Here is a 19,978-nt window from a genome sequence, read left to right as displayed (position 1 = left end):
ACTGTCTTTCACGAAAAACCCAACAAATTCATCAAAACACCTTTCACAAGTGGGTATAGTTCACCAGTAAGGGGGCAAAGTTCCTCTGTGGTTTTGCCCACTTAGAGTAATTTGCGAGTAATTTTCAAATCTGGAAAAAAAAATTGACCATGACACCGGTACAACACGACTCTTTTTTAGAAAGAAAGTAACGAGATCGCGAATGCGCGCTGCGCGCAATTATTTTACCGTTAACACACCCCCGCGGTCATCTGCGAGTAATATTGAAATATGGAAAATGTTGACGATGACACCGGGCAACGAGGGACAGTGGGCCTACTGCTTTTGGAATGACGCCACGAGATCGCGAACGCACGCTGTGCCGAAGCATTTCACGGTTAACACAGCCCCGCAGTATTAACCGGGGGCGACCAACTCCGACTTGAACCGCCAATCCCGCTGCCGCTCGGCCACGATGCAAACTCTCTGCCGGACATCTCCGGCCGGGGGAAACAGCTGCGGAGAAAATCGTTTTTTTTTCTTTCTTTTTCTCTCTTTCTCCAGAAGAATGAAGGCTAATCTCGCCGCCGCTCTCCACCCTAACCTCGCTACAAGTGTGCACTTGCAGACGGGCGGCGCATTCCCCGAGCGCTAGCGAATATTTGGCGGAGGCCGGGAAGCTTAGCGCATTTTCCTTTTAAGTCTTGGGTTTGCCGGTAAACAAAATGTAGTTTAAGCCCTCGTGGGAGGAATTTACCACAGAAGTCCGGCCCGTCCTTTGCAGGCTACATGCACGTCTGCTCTAACCTATTGATGTGGAAGATCCCATGACAATAAAACGACTGGAGCATTGTGTGCCGACACCGTGGTCAAATTTGTCTGGGAAAATTGCGCGAGATTGCTACGTTTTTCTAAGCAGGGATTGGCCACAAGACCTTATTTCCAATGATCTCTGTACAGATCAATAATACTCCTACTGCACTGTGCAAAGGAAGACAAAGAGATTTTAATGCCGGGTGGAGCACGTTCCGTTACAAAAGTCGCGTCGGCTGCACACAATCGTGCACCTGCACGAAATGCGTTCGTCAGAAAGCGGTGAGCTCGCATGGCATCTCTCATCATCTTGCACGTAACGGGCCGCTGCTTTTCGTTGCTATTTATGCCAATAATAAATATATATTTTTTTGCATAAATTTGCAACCACCTGCTGCAAGGATTCGCATTTTGTCAGCGAAGCACATTTTTTTGCATTTGTTTACGATCATGAAAGATTGGCAGCGCGTGTGCCCGAGCAAAAGGGGGTCACTTTCGGAAGCAGCTACGCGCTTTATGTAACTTCATGCGATTGAAATGTACGCGTATCAATACGGTAATTTCTAGTGGAAGTTAGGCAGCCACAGGTGTAAATGGCCCTGTATTGTGGAACGTTGATGTCACGTTGTTTTCCAATTTCGCTCATCAGATGTACATTATAAAGCTAATTAAAGAGGGAATTAATCCTCATCAAAAGATAAACGACAGCACCGTTCTTAATTTGCAAATCCTCCAGAGCGTGAGTCATCCCCCATTTTCTCCCCCTTCCGCGCTGTTTATGTGCCTGCGACAATGACCCGTTTTCACACCCCTCCACCCCACCCCAAACACGATTCCCGCACATTCAACACATCATCGTGTAGGCCTTTTGATATCGCCTCCAATTTCCATTCGCTTTGAGGTCCAGGGCTGGCGATAAACACACCGTTCAGGAGCAGTGCCAGCTGTGGCTCACATTCAAAGCTGTGGGCTTGTCAACGGTTGCCCTCGCCCTCCGACCAGCGTAATGTAAGGACACGTTGCTCATGCCAGCCCTGTGCTTATTGTGAGGTTGTCACCACTGCGTAGGGTTTGCCGGTTGTAAGCTGCCGTGCAGCGGTCCACGCAAATGCTATGCGGATGTTGCATCTTTGTTTGGCGAACGTGACAGAATGGTACAAATTATACAGGAAATAGAAACAATGCAATTACAAACCCTGAACGATATTTGTAGTTTTATTTTGAATAGCTCGCTGATGTGATTTTGGGTTGTGCCGCGTGTTGTTCGCCACCATGTTTGACTCCGTATGTTGGGAGCTTCTTTCAGGCGAGCTCGCTCTTTCCATTCTTCTGTCGCACCACATCAATCACATTTAGTCTTTTCATCTCATCCTTACACAGTGTCCTTGTTTCACTGGCGATAATATTCCCAGAGAACAATTGGAATATGATGTTTAAAAAAGAATGTGTTTCTTTGAAACTCTGGCTGACGCAAATCGTAGGAACAATGATCTCAACTAAAATGCAAGGAAGTGCAGCATTTTCTGAAAAAAAGTATATATTTCACCAGTTTGTTGAGGTCATCGAGTTTCCGGTGCTCTTACATGGCCTGTGCAAGAGTCCACTTGTGGTGATTTACACTGAGCTTTCAGCAGTGTTTATAGCAGAGCATTTTCTCAGCATTAATGTTTCCGATGTTCATACAAAACACTAATTCCATCGTGACCCAAGGGTGCAACCTACTGTGAGTATCTGAACACCGCAAACCTTGTCTAGACACAGCTAAGGGACAACACTTTGAACAAAAATAATCATATCTTTCAGACTGCAGTAATCTCTCTTCAACAAAGGTGAAATGAATGCAGATTTATTTTTTGCTGACGATAGAACCTTTTTAAAAACACAGCAGCGCGTGAGCCGCATGCTCAGCATTGAGTCAGGGGCCAGCGGTTGCCGTAGATTTAGTATAATTATAGTGGAGTATAACTGCCCTTTAACCAATGCCGAAGTAGGTAGTGATCTTCGGGGACCCTATCTGTAATATCATCGATGACCACCGGGAATTGTTCACTCAGACAACTTCCAAGGAACAGAGATGTCAGGAACGAATTAAGAATTTAGCAGAGTGAGCATTGTGTTTACATTAGTAAAACAACAACATAGTTTATTTACCTAGGCCCTCTGAGAAAATATTTCAGGCCTCTATTTTGCTTTTGCTTTTTGGGAAGACCTTGCAGGTTATAACCCTTGCGGCTTTTTCAGAAATTCCAACCGAAGAAACAAAGTAATAATGGAAAGGACGGATTAAAATGCAAGTGAATTAATCAGCCATGTGTAAAGAATAAAAGGGATATGCATCACACGTGTAGGAAAGACCACATCTGCCTCACCTGGTATGCAGGAGGTCGTGGGTTCCATCCCAACCCTGATGCCTGCTGCTGCTGTATATTTGGAGTTTGTATGTTTTCCCTATGGTCGCTTGGATCGTTCTCCAGGTTCCTCCGGTTTTTTCCTCCACATTTAGAATCAACAACACGCGTTTTAGAGTATTTGGCTGCTGTACATTTCCACGTGATAAGCCAATTCATTGAGCTTCTGAAAGAGAGCTGCAGAGCTCAGTGGGCCTTACCTGCTAAAATTATAATTGTTCTGTTAGTTTATCCGCGACATATTTGTGGGCAATAGGAGTTACGACGTGACGTCCCCGAAGAGCGTGTTGCCGAAACAAAGGCGCGTTCAAGATCCACGAGCAGCCCACTGAGAATCGGGTGAAAATTGGCCACACAACTCTACTTGTCCACAAAAAGAAAGCACAAGTGATTGCACATAACAGGATGAATTTGCCGAATGAACTCCACATATCACCCCCAACATTAAAATATACGATGGGATTTTCCCAAATGAAAAAAGTGCCAGTCAAAGCTGTGGATAGCCTGCTGATAATTGAATTTTTTTTTGTTTATCCACGTGACTCCCAATTATCCACAAAAAATACTGTGGATAACAGGAAGAACATTCCAGTAGTTACTGAAACTCTCTGCGTGCACTGCCCGTGTGATGTGTCCGTGGATGCTTATTTGTTTCCCCGAGTGGAATTTGACTACGCCATTTATCTTTTCAGGCATTGGCCTAGCAGTATAGAGCTAAGCCAAGAACATTAACGGCGTTATAATTATGCACAGCGATATTAGTAATAAACATTTAATCCAGCAGGACGCAGTTATTGTCTCTGGTTGATTTGCAAGATCAGCAGTGTTTTTTTTACACTTCTGCCAACGAGTTGTATTATTTTCTGCGGCACGGTTTGTTCGTTCAGAACAAAATGTATTCAGAATAAGTGCTTCGGTGTGAATGTAGCCATTGCATGACTTGTGAAACCTAACAGGATGTGACACACGGCCACTGCATAGCTCATGCCACAAACTCCCCCGTAACAAGTAGTGAGTTATGAGCTCACTATGAACACTACACGTGTATGATACTTTTGCATAATCATCATCAGTCCACGGTCGATAAACTGCTATATGAGGGTTTCCCCAAGCAGCCACATTCTCCCCTGATCCTGCGATGCGATAACCCACCTGGTACCGGGACACAAGCTGATTTTATTGCTCCATCTCCTCCGTGGTTGTGCCCATTACCATCTCTCTTGGATGCGTTTCTCCTCCGTGCTTGCCGCTCTGTCGCTCTTTTTGACCATCTGCCATCATCCTTTATAGCAAGGTCTCCTGTACGGTGTCATTCACCTCCATATATTCCCTCAAAGAATGTAACACCTCTGCGAACTAGCACACGTTGGAGAGCGTTACAGAATGCATGCACTTGCGTGAATGTTGTCCCCCAGTTTTAAATCAAGTGTTCAGGAAGATGGTAATGAGGCAACATGGAAACCAATTTTGAAGCTGCTGTTATACTGCAAAGAAATCCTACAATGCAAAGAAATCCTACATTTTTTTTTTTTTGAAAACTACGAATGGCGGCTTTTAGCGTAAACAGTAAAAGCATCCCAAATGGTCACAGCTCCAACTTGTCACACAAAGGTAACACAACCGGTGCTGGACCTATGGAGCAGTTTTGCGTGTCCTTAATGGACCATCCACATTCCAGACAAGCTCATCTCCCTACTAAAACCACTCTCTGATGTGCTCCAGGTTGTCCCGCGTGCTCGGCACAGTTTCTGACATTTTTCTCCGCGTTCATGAAACAACCTATAAACTAGACTATTTTAATTTGACCAGGTAAGGCCCACTGAGCTATATAGAAGCGACCGGGCCACAAATGATAGCTCAATGAAGTGGCTTATCATGTGGAAATTTACAGCAGCCAAATACTCTAAACGCATGTTTCTAAATGTGGAGGTAAAAATTAGAGGACCATGGGGAGAACATGGAGACTCCAAACACACAAGCATCAGGGTCGGGATCGAACCAACGACTTCCTGTATACCAGGCAAGGGAGTTAACATCTCACCGCCGCGGTGCCATTGATGCAGCAAAACCACAGACACGTCGACAGTAGTGGGAGCAGTAACTTACTTCCCAAAGAGAAAATCGAGCTCAACTGTAGGAAATCGTGGATGACGAGTCCTAACAAGAACAGAGCCAGCAAAACACAGTTGACTTGTTGTTCATCTGCTGCTACCCAAGCGAAATGTCACAACCTCGACTGCCTTGACAGCTGGTGGCTCGAACAAGGTTGCGTGCGGAATAAGTGCAAAAACAACGGTGATGTCATCTTGACATGCAAAGCGTGCAGAAATCTCTGTTATCTTTTGCTGCTTTCGAAGAAAAAAAAATGCAAATGGACTGGCAGCCGAGGAATGGAACGCATCCGAGAGGACATCCTCCGAAGGAGATGGAGCGATGAAATCAGCTCATGCGCAGGCGTTAGATGGATTATTACTTCGCAGGACCCTTAGAGGATGGCGATTGTTTTGGGATGCCGACATCTAGCAGTGAATTGTAACATCCACTGATGCCGACAATATCGAGGGCAATATTGACACGCATAATGAATGTTTAACACGTAGGCTTTCGCGACCAATATTATTCATAATAAAGGTTTTTGGGTTAGATCGCGTTTATTTATAAATGTGTCGCAACCCTCCACCACCCGACACGGCCAATCAGCAAAAAAAGTGTCACGTTGACAAAAGACAAATAATTCACTACTTCAGCCCACCGGTGTGTTGAAGAGTTAATCCACATTTACAGTTTGAGTACGACGTTTCGCTGGTAAATACTTCCAGCATCATCGGGCAATTCGCCAGAATTGCCCGATGATGCTGGCGAATTGCCCGATGATGCTGGAAGTATTTACCAGCGAAACGTCGTACTCAAACTGTAAATGTGGATTAACTCTTCAACACACCGGTGGGCTGAAGTAGTGAATTATTTGTCTTTTGTCAACGTGACACTTTTTTTGCTGATTGGCCGTGTCGGGTGGTGGAGGGTTGCGACACATTTATAAATAAACGCGATCTAACCCAAAAACCTTTATTATGGACGCATAATGAAGATTGGTTGATTGAATTGATCACAGCTGATGATTAATTATAACATGAAATCGATGTTCAAAAGTTGAATTTGCAGTTTTGCATCCGAGAGCCGGTTCAAAGTTGAATACATCGGAACTCCAATAATGATCCGCTGAACAAGACGCAATTACAAATCGCGACGACAAAATACTACACTTTTTATTCTACTCAACCAATCACACCAACGCAGCTCGCCTGTGCTGATGCAATTGCGAAGCAATAGAAAGTGCTCAAGTAAAATTAAAAAAATAAATGCAAGCCTTATCTCTGCATTGGTCTTGCAGCTCCGCTCCTGCGTGTTAGCCCAGCCCCTGCCTCCTTGTGGTTTTGGGTCCACGAAGAGTTTTCTATCCATCGCGGTGTGCTACAGATTACGGGGGGGGGGGGAGGAGTGGAAGACGCAAACAGCCAATAATCCACGAATACCGGGGACTTGTGGATTATTGGAATCCCGCTTTAATTCGGACTTTACCTCGTCACCGAAGGTCGAGCCACGAATTGTGGAGCGTAGGCGTGGGCGGTCGACCGGAATCTTCTTCTGTGTCGTTCATACGGAGACGCCTCTACTTACGAACGAAATGTTGACTTAAAACCTTCGTGACTGCGGGAATTCATATTCTTTGGTTCGTTCGGTAAAGTCACGTAGATAGAAGAAAAATTATATTAAAGTGAATAAAAATGAAAAAAAATAAAAAAAAACAATAACATTTTAATTAAAAGCACGACGCTTCGATCGCAACACAAGCAGTCGTCAGCACTTTGTACGTACTGCTTGTGTTGCAATCGAAACGTCGTGGTTTTTATTTTATTATTTTTATTATTGTCATTTTTATTCACTTTATTATTATTATTTTTTATCTCCGTGACTTTACCGAAAGAACCAAAGAATACGTACGAACGAGTTAGGTTCCAGAGGTCTGTTCGTAAGTTGATTTGTCCAAAAGTCAAACTTTCCTCCTGTCGATTCCAAACATGGTGTACGGCATGTACACTAAACACGGGGAACGGCTTTAAACGTTGTATAATCTCCTGTAGACGTAGATGCCACTGGTTCTTCATGTTCCGCAGATATAGATGCCACAGGTTCTTTATGTTCGGTGGATGTTGATGCTAATTCCATTTGGTGCTCACGTTTCATCTCTGCCATCTTGAAAAACTCGGTCCGAACAGGCAACTGGACATACAGACAGGTTTGTTCGTATCTATAAAAGTTCGTAAGTCGAATGTTCGTAAGTGGAGGAGTCCGTGTATCAGTTGACATCAGTAAATGACAACGTATGGAGGTTATACCAGAGAAGCCGTTGACATATCGACTGCATAGTTGTGAATTTATAAATCCTAAATGGCCATTGCAGCTTACTCTCTCTCTCAGGTGTAAACGACTCACTGACGTGCTGCAATGCTCTTGCTGGGGCTTTTACCGTATACAAAAAAACCATACCAGTGAGAACTACAAAGCCAGCAATTGTAGTCTGTTCACCATGCCAAAAATGCACTTGTTAAGAATAACACTGCACCACTGAAAAGCGGAATTACTCTACGTATGGGTGGCTTGGGACAAGGATGCTTTGAGACTTTTTTTTTTGGGGGGGGGGATAATGCCAAATTTTGTGTGTGTGTGTGTGCACGCATGTGTGTGTGTGTACGTTGGCGTGTTCCAATGTTTGTGTGATAACGTAGATGGCTGAAGTGGCCGCGTAGCTCACAGGTCAGAGCGCTGAGCTGGCACCATCAAGATCCTGGATATGAATCCAGGCAGGTGTCTGTGATTCGGCGATTAAACTCGGTTCTCAAATGTCGTCAGTTGATGATCTGGGCCCTGTCACTAATGACTGCACCAAAAAAAACATCACATGATGGTATATTTGGGTTTTAACTTGATTTGGCTAGATTCCAGGTCTGTGAATTTAAATATGAGTTTGGCTATCACGTGACAAATATTATGCTCTCCCAGAATGTGGATAATAGGTCACTTGAAGGTATTTCAGAGGTAGTTCTGCGCATCTGCTTCTGGGTACTGCTCTCCCATTGCATTATCTTTATGCGTACGATAGTGTACCCCACTACAGACAGGCAGTGGCAGACGTTTTTAAACTTAGTTGGAAAGTGTTCAAAAACTATACGTGATTTATTTATCCCCCCCCCCCTTTGTAGGGAGTTATGCTACTTTATTGGATATCTCAACAGATTGCTCCCAAGTCTTGCCGAGTAGAACAGCAGTCCTGCATGCGTGCAGCGCAAGTGAAAGGTTCTTTTGTTTTTTTTTGTAATTTGGCTACAGAACATTGGCATCTCAAACTGGATCTCAAAATCTGCTGCCGTCATACCACCATGTGCAACGTAACAGTGCTTAAACACAGTGCTCAGGGCGAATTATGAGGTTTGTGCTAAAAAATAAATAAGGGGATACCGAGGCATGCGAAACATTTAAAGAGGGCCCTAAAAAAAAGACCTTCAATGTGCGCTCATGTTTCCCAGCATGTGTAAAGGATGTCTCTCCTAAAATATCAATAACGTACGGCAACCGCAATGCTGAACATGTGTGGATACATTCGCTCGACAAAATGAGGTCATAAAATATTACGATGTACCTGCGAGTGGTGAGGGTCATAACAGGGTTTCCCATACCTGTCAACCCCTTATCAGTGCCCTACCTTATTACAGACCAATTTAGACTTTATTGGTCACTCCGTGCCCTTATAAATCTCAACGTTCATCCTACAAAAGTCCCATCACAAGGGAGAAACACAAACACAAATAGACAAAGAAAATGTTGGCCGTATTGCAACGACTGTTTGCCGCATGGACCTGAAAACTCAATTTCCCTGTACAATCATACGGGAGAAACCATACGGGTTGACAAGCGTGGGTTCCTTTCATGACAGTCCTCGTGCCCCACATCAGTTCTAGGCTTCTGGGTTACTCCGTTCATCAGCCTCCCTCTGAACACAAATTACATGGTTACACACCGCACATGTCTGACGATTGTGAAACAGCATCGTCGCATAACAATTACGGAATCAAATTAGAAGCACTCTGTGTCACGTGCAACACGGCAGCAATAACGATAGCAACAGCCACAAATCACCACTAAGCGACAGTGACGCAACCACAGCAATGTGTGCCAGGCTAGGTGCACTTTGAGGCCACGCCAATTGGCAAAGGCCCGCCGGAATGAAATCACGGAACAGATCCAAATGTTTTGAGTAACTTGAACGTGGACTGGTTCTGGCTCCAGTACAAAGACAAAGATTCCCAGTACAGCCTTAACAGACTGCTGGGGCAAGTGTTGTGACTGAGCACCTATGAAGGCCAGCACGGTACACCAGGCGGCAGGTGGCCTGCACCAGTGACACGGGGGGTCTTTGTATATATATGCACACACACACACGTATACATTATTGCATGTGATGCTCCACAACAATGCAGAGTGAGCTTGGAATTGCTGTAATGAGAGTGCTGAATAATCCTCATATGTAAACACCCAGGTCTGTGATTCTGTCATTCTGTCATTCTGTGACTAACATGGCACAGATTGGTGAAAGTGTGTCATGTGACCGGGACCAAGCAGCCAACCAACGCTTGTCGGGGCTATAGAGGGGCGGGTGAAAGTCCGCATCGAACCAAACCCCCAGCAAGGCCATCTACTTAACGACGAGAGGAAATTCACACGAAATGCCGTTTTCAATTAAGTATTCCTGATGTAAAATGATATAAGCTTTTAATGAAGAAATAAAATAATCTAATTAAAAACATAATACAATTCAAAAAATCTTCTTGGTTCTTTCGGTAAAGTCACGTAGAAGGGAAATAATAAAATAATAAAAATAAAACATAATAAAATAAAATTCTCACGACGTTTCGGCCACAACACAAGTAGCTTTCCTCAGGTGAAGAAACAGAACTGTCGGAAAGACAGCGCTCCAATGAACACTGCTAAGCTTGGCAGCGTCTTTTACGCTGGGTGGGAGGAGCAGAGTGCCTTGACAAAGGAGTTTACATATCAACAGAAGAATTTAGCATTGAAGTAGCTGTGTTAATGTAAGAGATTAGCAGGATGTTAAAGTCAGAAATTAGCATGTAACTGGGAGATTAGCATGATGTTAGTGCAACTACCCAACTATCATACAATAAACCGATGTGAAATGACTAAATATAAACTACATCAATATAGTTGCAGTTCTTTAGCGTCAATATACTAAATGCCTCTGTTGATATGTAAACTCTGACTTTAACATAGCTACTTCTGTGACCAGTTACGTGCTAATTCATCACACAAACATCATGCTAATATCCCAGTTACATGCTAATTTCTGACTTTAACATCCTGATAATCTCTCACATTAACAAAGTTACTTCAATCCTAAATTCTTCTGTTGATATGTAAACTCCTTTGTCAAGGCGCTCTGCTCCTCCCACCCAGCTAAAAATACGCTGCCAAGCTTAGCAGTGTTCATTGGAGCAGTCTTTCCGACAGTTCTGTTTCTTCACCTGAGGAAGGCTACTTGTGTTGTGGCCGAAACGTCATTAGAATTTTATTTCATTATGTTTTATTCTTATTATGTTATTATTTCCCTTCTACGTGACTTTACCGAAAGAACCAAGAAGATGAATCCCTGCAGTCACGAAGGCTTTAAATGGAAATTCAAAATATGTTTCATTTTAAAACTTCAAAACAGAGCTTCGGGTGCTTGCGTGACTGCGTCGTTCGTGTGCAATTTTCTTCGTGACATTCCTGGCCGAAGGCCGTAAATGGTTGTGAGGGGCGCCACAGGTACCCCCGGACAACCCCTGGTCTCTAATATGAAAGGCAATTTGACACGCAGGCTTTCGCGGCCAATATTATTCATAATGAAGGTTTTTGGGTTAGATAGTGTAAGTATAAATGTGTCGTAACCCTCCACCACCCGACATTTTCAGTAAGGTTTGTCACGTAAGCAAAACGCGCCAATGAGTTTACTACTTCAGCCCACCGCTGTGATGGAGACTAAATCCGCACCATTTACAATTTGACTTGTACGACGTTTCGCTGGTAATTACATCCAGCATCATTGGACCATTTGCCTTGAATGGTGGGCTGAAGTGATAAATAATTGGCGCGTTGTTAACATGACAAACCTTACCGGCTGTGTCGGGTGGTGGAGGGTTACGACACAACATTTACACTTACGCGATCTAACCCAAAAACCTTTATTATGAATAATATAAAAGGCGTTCGTGTGTGTCCATTTCAAGGTCGTGCATTGCTATCTGGATATTGTCACTGGCAGCTGTGTTTATGACATTTTAAATGGCGTGTTTAAGGAGTAAGAACTCATCGACTTTACCCGCACATATGCTCAGTGTTAGAGTGGTTGCGAGTGTGGGGTTTTTTGTTTGTTTAATGCTTGAGATGATGTTTATTATCCCACGTGTCGAGAGATGTGGTCATTTATTTTGTTGTAATCTAGCAGATCAAAGTTTTATTTAAAAAAAAAAAAGAAATATGAGGGGAAAAAAGGCATTGCTAATGTGTATGGAGAGTACAATGCTGTTTATCTGCAACCAAATTATTTGCGAATCCCATTATCAGCAGTGCGAAATGGTGTCTGATGTGTTGTTCAAACACCATACATGAGTTAGGGTTGTCACCTGTGAGGTGATGTAAACAACAAACCTTACCAGGACACATCGTAGGAAGAAGCATTTCTCATAATACATGCAAAATGCATTGTGGGAAATGTAAACGCATTTTCTGGAGTGGCGTGTTTATACACAACTGACTAAAAATGGGAGTTGTATGTTCCTGGAAGACATGCATATTTCACAGGATGAAATGCCGGGGGAAACCGGGCCAGGTGGCAACCCCAACCCCAAACCGATTATCCCTACAATCCTCACTCGCGAAGAGACGATGAGATAAATAATATAATTATTTGTGCCAACTTTCATTGACAAAACTACTCCAAAGCCAGTGAGACAGTATCTCGCTCATGAAAGGGGATACTGCAATTAAAAGTATATGTTGCGGAAGAGAGCAGACCCAAATAAGTGCAGGAAAACATGTTACAATATTTTTTTTATCTAAGAACAAAGCATACATGTTTGCACAATGAATGAATCAAGTAAAAAAATCTAAATAAATCAGAGCCATTCTCAATCTACCAATTAATGAACTCTTCCCGATGCCATTGCAGTTAAGAATATTTTTCGTTTACCATACTTCACCATGCTGATCAGTGTATGTCATTGAATAGAGGGGGGGGGGGCAATCAATGTTCATATCACTCGCCACCGATGTTAGCTTGGCCAGGAAGCAACCTCAGGTCGCTTTGTTCAAAGCGCAGTGCTTCCAATACTGTGCCACCTCTGCACCCCAGAATCAAGTACCTATAAATAGCATACATTTCATTAGATACAGATTACATAACGTCATCGTCAGCAGAGATACCTGGTTCTCCGTTTTACCTGGGACGAATGCTAAATGCCAAGTTATTTAGCGCGTCATTCCTATCACTACATGAGAATTTAATGTTTCAAGAATGACGTTTTGGCTGGTTAATTTTCCCAATCTACTATACTATGATTCCCTTCGTTATTGACATTTGCTGTTATACTGAAAACTATAAACAATTTTATTTTATATAGCTCTTTTTCAGAAGCGATCTGGCCACGAAAGATAGCTCAACTTAGTGGCTTATCACGTAAACATTTCTAACAGGCCAAATTACGCTAAGCGTACGTTTTTTTTAAATGTGGAGGGAAAACCCGGAGGACCCGGAGAAAAATCCACGCCACCACGGAGAGAACAGACTAATTCCAAATATACCAGGCGAGGCAGATAACATCTCTTTGCCACCATGGCCTAAGAACATAACCACGGGCCCCAACGAGAATCATTGACTGATTGTATCCGTAATCTTGCCAACTGTTGGGGAATGAATGTGGCCATTGTAAAACAATCATCCATTGTGTCCCACACATTCACCTGACTGATTGGTGACCAAACTGTTTAATCCTCACGATGAATGATGTTACAATATAATTTTCGGCGCTTTCATCTGAACCGAAACCCTCATTAGTCCAAAACTGTTTTAATCCACAAGCTTCCAATGAATAGGGCTTTCATCTTGCTGATTAATGAATGACAATCACTTACGGTCTACTATATACACTCCGCATTTGTATGTGTGGGCTTTCATCTTACAAAATACACAAAATCCAATCTGCCGGCCTTGCGCATACAAAATCAAGAGCATTCTAGCCAATTAATTACACGTCTCTGCCAATTGAAGGCAAGCCACACATGAGGAATGTTTGCATTTACGAATGACTTTAGAAAAGCTGCCAGCTGCTTATTCCTGTGATGGAAAAGAGAGAGAGAGAGGGGTGATATTTGACCACCAAAAAAAATTAGCATTTCTGTTATCTCAGTTGGCAAACACTGACAGCCGATAGGGAACAGTGATTGCCATATGATGATTACCTAACTATTTACGGTCCTTCATCGATCTACTGCTGGTTGAAGATCCCCGCAAACTGTGTTGGTACTCGATTTATTGGTGAAGGTAAAGACGCAGCTTGCTCAAGTCACTGGACTGACACTCGCAGGGGGCTTTAGAGAGCCGCTATATAGAACTCCCCTAAAGGGTGTTTTGACCTTCTCTTCCATGATGGTCAGGCACATCTTGGAAGAGGTGGAAGTGCCCACACTTCACCCCACAGAACGTGACCTTTGGTGCACCCATGTATACTACTTGGGTGGACAAGGGGGAGGTGGTGATTTAAGAAACTTGCACGATTGCTTCAAATGTCACACGGGGAGCACACAATCCGTCGGCCTCTTAATCTCAAACAACACACACACAAACCTATAAATCATACAGCCTCTGTGCCTGGTATACAGGAGGTCGTGGGTTCAATCCCAACCCTGACGCCTGTACATTTGGAGTTTGCGTGTCTCTTTCTCTTCGGTCGTGTGGATTTTTCTCTGGGTCCTTCGGTTTCTCCCCCCCTCCCCCCCACATTGAGATTCAACGTGCGTCTAAAGTATATGGCTGATATAAATTTTCACATGATTACGCCACTTCGTTGAGCTATCAATTGTTACCAGGTCGCTTCTGAAAAAGATATGTATAGCTCAGTGGGTCTTACCTGGAGAAGTGCATTGTGTTCTCGCATCAAAATATATTCCTGCAAATATGACCTGCAACAGTGCTACAGAGATGGACAACTTTTTGACCGTCTATTTTTTTGCAAGTGCAGCTTCTGCATTGCTATAACAGTATGCTCACAGTTACACCACAGCAGCATCCCTTGAATAATATATGACAAAATAAGAATAATATATCTGACAGACAAAAAAATGACAGTTAAACTTCTCTTGACGCTTCACCCTCTTATCTGCAAATCCTTTATCCACGGGGCGCCAGGGGATCTGGAATTCTGAAATTTATCTGAAGATCCTCAAGGGTCCTGATATTCTGGTTAAAACAAAAAAGGAGTTCAATCGAGGCCATCGAAGCAGCCAGAGCTGTGAATGAGGGACACGGCCAGTAAAATTAGCCTCTCCCGTGCATGTGTCTGGTTTGAGTTGTTTTTCGCCAAGGTCGTGGAATAGCTTGCCCAGAAGTAGTGTTTAATGGAGCCACCATGCTTCAAACGAAGTCTTCATTTTCAGACGTTATTTTCAGATTGCGTATGCATAGCGTAAATAAAGCAGACAAAGGAAAGAGTAGTCTGAAGTAAACCTTATAGTTTGTTCCCGTTTCGTGTTTACATCGTCCCACTCATTCGTTTTTTTGGTTCTTCAGTCACTTCCTTATTGAGTAATTATCTCAAGTAATCTTTGTTCTGGGACCTTGAGATGTATAAATAATGAAGGAGGATGATGATGATGATGAAAATAATGATATTAGGCAGTGTTGCAAAAGAAAATCAATACACCAAAAGATTAGAAAGAAGCATTTTTTTTAATAAGTCCATGTTAACCACGAGTACATACATCGGTAACTATGACTGACAAAAGAAAACAACACGCAAGCTGAAAAATTTGCAAAGAAGCACGGATTTGCGCGTTCTTGGAATGACACTGAGAAACAGAAAGAGGAACACGTAGACCACAGAACAAAGGAAAATTAGAGGCATCGTGTTGACTGTTAAGAAAAAGGAAGTGGGTTTGGGCAAGAGAAGAAGTCACTTGCAGGGATGGTGATGGCTGATGGTCGTGACTGATGATGGTGGAGTGGCTGCCAAATGAGGGAACGTGCCTCATAGGAATAGCCATGATGAGAAGCTGGAGCGATGACATCAGCTCATGGAAAAGAGCCGGATGGATTGTCGCATCCCAGTCCACATTTATGGCCTGAAAGCAGCATTTTTATCCACGTGGCTTCCAATTGCTATGTTTGTCTGCGGTCATCCGTACTGCTGAAGCAGAGCATGCCGGGAATAATTTCCCAATTAGAAGTTGCAATTATAACAGAGGTTAAATTATTAAATGAACACAGGGATAATGTTTACATCGTTTGCTTGTGAACTGCCAAGCAAAGGGTGCATGTCTCGATCATACGAGCCGACAGATTTGTCATTGGGTTTTTTTAAGACGCATTTTTGTTTTCTCTCTCTCTCTCTCCATCACAAGCTGATCTTTGGTTCCATTAAGGGTTTATGTTACGTCGCAGTCCGGTGTCCCTGCGTATATATACGGTTCCACAATAACGTCAAGGGGCTCCAAGGTGGCGAGATGTTATTTCCCTCGCCCGGTATGCAGAAGGTCCGTGGTTCGATCCCAATCCTGGCACCTGTATAGTTGGAGTTTGCATGTCTCTCTCCCCGTGGTCGTGTGGATTTTTTTTCTCCGGTATTTCTCTCCACAATTAGAAACATTGGAGTCTAGATTATTTGGCTGCTATAAATGTCCACATGATGAGCCACTTAGTTGAACTATCATTTGCGGTCAGGTCGTTCCTGAAAAGAGCTATGTAGCTCGGTGGGCTTTACCTGGTATAATAAAAAATTGTTGAGTTTTATTTTAATGTTTCACTAATTTGCCTACCTTTCCTACACTTTGCACATCTGTCGTTTTTTTTTAATTGCTTGTTGTAACTTTATGACCTACGCCGACTGGACATCTGTTAAAAAGAGCTTTGTAGCTCATCGAATTCCTCCAGTATAAAGACTGATTCTGTTAATGTGTCTCGGGGGGTGGGGGGGGGTCACTGTTCAGCCCTGCTAGCTTTGCCACTAGATCCTAAATAGCTTATGAAAAAAGTGGACCGATCGCTGCCGAGGTAAAGTATTTCAAAAATTGATTCATTTGTCCCGCAAATGAAACGGTAAGAAAGAAGCCTGTTAACGTAAACACGGGCGGCTGAGACGTCAATACAACTCATTTTAAACCACTCAAAAAAAATCATTCGGTAACTGTTTGCGTGTTCTTTAGGCGTGTGTGATGAAATTGGGGGAAAATATTATTAGGGTGACAATGGATAGAAAGTACTGAGTATTACATATAGTCACACACACAGACTAGCAATTGCTAGTCTGATGTTAAAGTCCTAGCTATAGAGAGCAATCACATACAAAATATATAAGACCATCGATTCTTTGCTTTTCAGTCTTGCAACAGAAAGAGATTAATTGTGAGCCTGTATACCATGTTCATACATGGTAAAAGTGCAGCCCTGCAATTACTTGTATGTATGCTGAACTTCTTTCGCACTGTACATAGCCAACCGTGGTAATCAGAGGTACTTGCTCACATCGCTAATGGTAAGAGGGCCTCTATTCGTGGAAGCTCAAGACTGTCCCATATTTTCCCCTACTCTTCCACGCCAGCCAGATGTGTTGGATGAGATGGGAGCACTCACTATTTACCCCCCATCGATTAACTGGAGATGGGTGAACAGAGGCGGGTGGGTGGATTTAAGAAACTAGAACCATTGTGATTTAAAGCTTTCGTGACTGCAGGGATTCATATTCTTGGTTATTTCGGTAAAGCCACGAAAGAACCAAGAATATACAACCATTGTTTCAACTGCCATGCTGGAAGACAGAAAATGGTGACTTTTGGATTCCATTTCCAGTGTACTAATCATCACACCTCGGCAGTATGCTTCAAATTGTAGTACACATTGAAGGATTTAACCACCCATTGTGCGAATTTGTATATTATTATAAAAAAAAGACTTTCTATACTCTCAACACGAATGTGTGCAATTGCCAGTGCAATTAGTGTAAGTTAAAGGAATCTGCATGTATAATCTCCTGTGCCCGTATTTAAATGTGAAACGAAGTGATTCAACATTTCCAAAATTACATACGGAATTGGACAAACCGATCATTTGTGCACAGTGTCTGATGGCGGCATGATAGTGGAGTTGTTGGGTTATTTTTTGTTTGTTACAATTATCCACAATGACTAAAAATGCAATAATGTTAATTTTTAACAAAGTGCACGGGTAATTAGGAGCGCGCGCTCTTATTTTATTTTGTCAACGTTTACATTTGGGGCGCGTCGCAAAAAAATACATATATATACTTACAATGTACCGCTCACCACAGCAGCGATGGCATGTCCTGACTGCTCTATATTTTTTTCGCAACATCTTTGTGACAAAAAAGGAACCTTGCAGATATATGTACACTTTTTACCGTGTGTTTAATTGCCATCGCATGCCGATGGGTGTGTTCCAGCGCTTGCTCTAATCATCACGATCTAATTCCAAGGCAATGCGTTGCTACCGTTAGCACTTGCTGTTGTGTATAACGATGGGACGGTGCCAGGGTGTCGTGCTTCGACACTGTGGGCTTGTAAATATATAGGTCACCGTTCAATTCCATCACCTGGCACTAAAGTTTTAAAGAATAAAATTTTGATTTAAAGCTTTCGTGACTGCAGTAATTCATATTCTTAGTTTTTTCGGTAAAGTCACGTTGAAGAGAAACAACAAAATAACAAAATATATATAAAACAATAAAAAAATTCTCACGACGTTTCGACCATAACTCAAACGGTCATCATCAGGTGTGTCGGTTTGCATAAATTTATTTTGAAAACGGCATATTTATTTATTTATATAAAAATAACGTTTGCGTCACGCGCAACGATTGGCTGTTTGCCAGGACTAGTCCATCTATTTTTTGAAAAGAGGAGGGGGGAGACGAAATGTGTTTTTATGTATGCTGTCTGAAAGGCACTGTAAGCGTGAACAATCAATCAAGAACTGAAATGATTTATCAAATCTTTCCAATGATTGCTAAGATAGAATCCATCTTCTCGGTTGAAATTGTCTCTGTGTTTGTATATGTGGATAGCCTCATGAACGAATCTCTCATGGAAGCCAGATGGCTTACAAAGAACCTCCGTCTTGCAATCATTGGAAAGATTTGATAAATCATTTCAGTTCTTGATTGATTGTTCACGCTTACAGTGCCTTTCAGACAGCATACATAAAAACAAATTTCGTCTCCCCCCTCCTCTTTTCAAAAAATAGATGGACTAGTCCTGGCAAACAGCCAATCGTTGCGCGTGACGCAAACGTTATTTTTATATAAATAAATAAATATGCCGTTTTAAAAATAAATTTATGCAAACCGACACACCTGATGATGACCGTTTGAGTTATGGTCGAAACGTCGTGAGAATTTTTTATTGTTTTATATATATTTTGTTATTTTGTTGTTTCTTTTAAAGAATAGTTAAGTTTATTTAATCCCCCCCCCCCCATATCTCTTTACATTTGCAAATGTGATTTGTAACTTTGATCCTTACCTGTGCATCGAGAGTTCAATGTTGACGTGCCATTTTATTGAGGGACTATGTGTTACCTTGGTATGGTCAGGGACTATTTTGTTGTTGTTTATACAATTAATTACTGTATTCCTTATTTAGATTTAGTGACTTGCTTATATTTCCTAGCTCATTGGATTCCTCCGGTCTAAACAAAGATTTTGATTCTGGTATAAATGAGTACATCATGGTATGTAGATTGAAAGCTTGCATGTGATGGGATACGGCTGGTGAGCATGTAAGAGCAGGCCAAATACTCCCTAGAGTTCCCTTGATTGGAGGCCCTTCCTCCAGCTGTGGTGTGAACAAGGAGGTTGGGAGACAGCCCTGTTTTGCTACAACTTGGGCCAGGTCCACATTGTACAATTTCGGATAAGGAGCCACGCTGTCAAGTTGCCTTCCTTCATTCCGACATTGAGGAAGTATCTACCAGTCTGACCATCTGAGACGGAGCGAGGCCTTGGGCCCTAAGGGTAAACATCGCTAAATGTGCATTAAAGCTTGACGTTTTTTTGAGAGAGGGAAGGTTAATGTTGCACACTCGAAATGAAGGACGTGGGCAGGTGCTCCAAATGCAGGGCAAACACATTTATTGTGGTTATCTGTAAAATGCAACAGCACGTGTGTCACACACAACCTCAACCGAGTCGCCATTAACCACGTGACTGGTGTACAAGTCCGGTGAATGAATAAACCCTGCCAGCCACCCACAGGCCCAACTGAGTTATCGCATGCTGGTGTACACACGTGCATTGATGTACTGCACAACACATACGGACATTCACAAAACCACACTTGACTGCCTTGCTGCACGAGTAAATAATTAAAAGAGTGGCCCGTTCCTAATGTGCCACATTAAGAGATGTGCTTTGTTAGCATTGCGAACTCCGAAGAGTTTT

At 42.7% G+C, this 19,978-nt stretch overlaps 1 protein-coding gene and 1 long non-coding RNA gene across 6 annotated transcripts in view; one reads left to right on the top strand and one right to left on the bottom strand.

The window, feature by feature from the left end:
- Positions 1-19,978, top strand: part of LOC116950470 (ephrin type-A receptor 4-like) — a 149,867-nt gene that overhangs the window by 53,077 nt on the left and 76,812 nt on the right. The gene's annotated exons all lie outside the window — the stretch shown is intronic.
- LOC142930489 (uncharacterized) lies at positions 1,990-3,754 on the bottom strand. Its single transcript, XR_012946414.1, has 2 exons — positions 3,162-3,754; positions 1,990-2,121 (listed from the first exon to the last, which is right to left on the bottom strand). It is a non-coding gene; the product is annotated as an uncharacterized LOC142930489 (long non-coding RNA).

This window comes from Petromyzon marinus, chromosome 39 (assembly GCF_048934315.1).
Source record: "Petromyzon marinus isolate PM22_M1 ecotype Great Lakes invasive population chromosome 39, UKy_Petmar_22M1.pri1.0, whole genome shotgun sequence".
NCBI lineage: Eukaryota > Metazoa > Chordata > Hyperoartia > Petromyzontiformes > Petromyzontidae > Petromyzon > Petromyzon marinus.
The sequence above is the reverse complement of the archived record's forward strand: the minus strand, read 5'-3'. Positions and strand labels throughout refer to the sequence as shown.